Below are 3,256 nucleotides of genomic sequence, written 5' to 3'. Positions count from 1 at the left end.
TAACTTCCCTTTTTTCTGGAGCCCCTGGGGCACAACCAGAAGTGGTGGTCGCCAGGACAGATGCCTCAAATTCCTTCTTTATCATATTAATTCTTCCTGCACTCACCTAAGTACATGTCCATCATTTTACTTTTTATCCAATCCCAGGGGTTTCCCACCACTTTGCTTTCTCCCGCCTCCTTAATCCATCACCAATGAATTTCATGTAACCCCCCCTATGTCCCTCCTTTGATGGCAATGTATAAATACAAATGTAACCCGCCATTCTCTGGAGCATTATCTCAATTAGTTGAGGTTCTGCTTCCCAGCCATTGCCAACAGTTTGGCTCAAATAAACTCACGAAAATTCTTTACAGATCTGAATGTTTTATGTTAACAAAGGGGAACAAAATCTGAAAGGAAAATCCGATTTTGGGGGGAGGGGTTGGGGAGGGTGGATGCCCAAACAAGTTTTTCACTCTAACCTCCCCAGCATGTACTCCAAACATCTCATTGTAAAATTGACTTGATCTGTATAAGTCAGAAATTCTTGCGAATATTTCCACCATTATTTGAAAATTCCAGACTTCTTATAGCAAATGATATGCTATCAAGTTCAGAATTAAATATGCAGAGATGGTCAAAGCTCAGGTGACCATTGGTCAGCACCACCAGTCACTCTTCAAAGTGTGGAAACATTGACAGTAATCTGCCAACTTCGTGAAAGAAAAAAAAGAAAGAAAGAAAGAAAGAAAGAAAGAAAGAAAGAAAGAAAGAAAGAAAGAAAGAAAGAAAGAAAGAAAAAGCATAAAAGGAACAGGCTATTTTTAGGCAGCAATTTCACAGATGCCAGGGAACCAGAAAGTGCATCAAATCAACTGAGTCACACAGTGGGTAGAACAGGGGGTGGGGGTGCGGGTAAGGGGCCGCTCAGTAATGGAGAAAAGCAGATTAAGTCATTTGACCCAGTTTTTAGGACAGTGCTTCATAAGCAAACTTCAAGTTCTAGAATGTTTTATCCAGTCAAGTTCTAAAACCGTTGTTTTAATATAAATTGTGGGAGGGGGGATATTGGTGTTTAAACGTGTCAAGTTTAACAGCAGAAAATATGCCAAATGCATAAAACTTAGAGATGATTAAGTAACAGAAAGTCCTTTTAAAATGAGATCTGAATGCACGTTCATTTCTTTTTTCAGTAGGTGACTCATGATCTGGACCAGGACAGCAGGCTCTTACTAAAACAGAAGGGGTAATGCTCGAAAGTCGACAAAATTTTTAAAAAAATAATAAAATAAAATAAAGGAAAGGAGAAAGAAAAAAACAGTCACATCTCTGGTCTCTTTAAGCATAGTTTCAGGATCAGATAAACTTAGTCGCATTTGGAACCATCTTTTGTCATGTGCACAAAGCCACATGAGGCTTGAGGTCCATTAGGACGAGCGTGCTCAGCTGTTCGAAATGTGGTGATAAGAAACAGCACGTGTTGCTTGGGGGACAGCTATTTGGAAAGGGCTGCCCAGACCAAGGCCCTGTGGTGAGTTCATCGTCACTTTCTCCCACAATCTGGTGTTTTGGTCTAGAAATCCAGAATGACTGTGGTCAGCTCCTTCTTGCCTGTCCCGGAACCAGCACAGCCTGTGCCAAGGACAAAGCTGGATCCCCTGGTGTGTGGCCACTGCTCTGATGGACTCCGGAGCTCCCTTGATGGCACTGGGAGGACCGAGGCTGGCATGGCCACCGGGCCACAGAGCCTCCTCCCCTTGTGACTCACAGTCCTGAGCACACGAGTCGATCTTGTATTGACCACTTGGACTGATGGTTCACGTCTGTTTCCCTGGAGAGGATGGCGGTCCTCTGAGGGCAGTCCTCAGCTTTCTGACCCAAAGCCTAGGACAGTGGTCGGCAAACTGTGACTTGCGAGCCACATGCGGCTCTTTGGCCCCTTGAGTGTGGCTCTTCCACAAAATACCACAGCCTGGGCAAGTCTATTTTGAAGAAGTGGCATTAGAAGAAGTTTCTGTTTTAAAAAGTTGGCTCTCAAAAGAAACTTCAATCGTTGTACTGTTGATATTTGGCTCTGTTGATTAATGAGTTTGCCGACCACTGGCCTAGGCCATACCAGGCACATAAATCATAATGCTGAATGGGCAAGAAACAGACCTGGACCTTATCCCACACACCTCATTCTTTTTAAAAAAATTATTTTAAAGAATCCTAGGATCCTTATATTATTTTTATTTTTTATTGATTTTAGAGAGAAAGGGAGAAAGCTAGAAACATCAATGATGAGAGAGAACCATTAATCGGCTGCCTCCTGCATGCCTCACACTGGTGATCGAGCCCAAAACCCAAGCATCCCCAAAACCCGGGAATGTACCCTGACCGGAAATCGAACTGTGACTTCCTGGTTCAGAGGTCATCGCTCAACCATTGAACACACTGGCTGGGCCATACCTCACTCTTTATAGTAGCTCATCTGCTATAACTCAGTCATCAGACAGGCCTTGGAGTATGAATCCTCTGCTCTGGCTTCTTCTAGCTTATCCCCACCTGCACATGCCTGCTCCCTTCCCAAAGCTTCTACCCAAAGCTCTGTGCTCTGGGTTCCCCCCTTCCTATTAGGAGGGAGAGAAGACAAAGGGCTGACCAGAGAGCAAATTCCACCCAGCACATTGTAAATACTTTCAGAACAGCTTATTGGAAAGGTCAGGGATTTCACTGCCAGACCTGGTTCCAATCCCCATTCTCCACCTCCTAGTCTTAATGAGCCTCACTTTTCTCATGCGTGAAATGGGATTTATTATTCCCCTAGAGCAGTGTTTCCCAAAGTGTGGTTCGCGTCCCCCCAGGGGTACGGGAAGAGTTTGGTGGGGGTACGCATTGCACCGGAGTTTGGTGGGGATATGCACTGCACCGTGCTTAGCTGCTCCTAATTCTACGTTCTCATGAGTACGAGGAGTACTCAGCATTACAAAAATTATAGGAGGGTTACACATATGTCAAAAGTTTGGGAAACACTGCCCTAGAGTATACTGGCTGTGTGGATCGAATCACAGTTGAGGGCAGATGCTTGTTCAACAGTAGCTGTCAATCTTCACCCCATTTCTCAGCCTTGGGAAGGTGAGGTCTGTCTTTCTTTGCACAAGAAATTCCACGGTGCACATTTTAAAGAAATTGTATTCCTCGCCTCCTTTCACGATACAACTTATGGATTACTACCCCATCTAGGTCCATAGTCTTATTTACAGTCCAGAATCAAATACCAGAATTACCACTG

Source organism: Pipistrellus kuhlii, unplaced genomic scaffold (genome assembly GCF_014108245.1).
Source record: "Pipistrellus kuhlii isolate mPipKuh1 unplaced genomic scaffold, mPipKuh1.p scaffold_m20_p_2, whole genome shotgun sequence".
Classification (NCBI taxonomy): domain Eukaryota; kingdom Metazoa; phylum Chordata; class Mammalia; order Chiroptera; family Vespertilionidae; genus Pipistrellus; species Pipistrellus kuhlii.
This window is presented reverse-complemented; position numbering follows the sequence as displayed.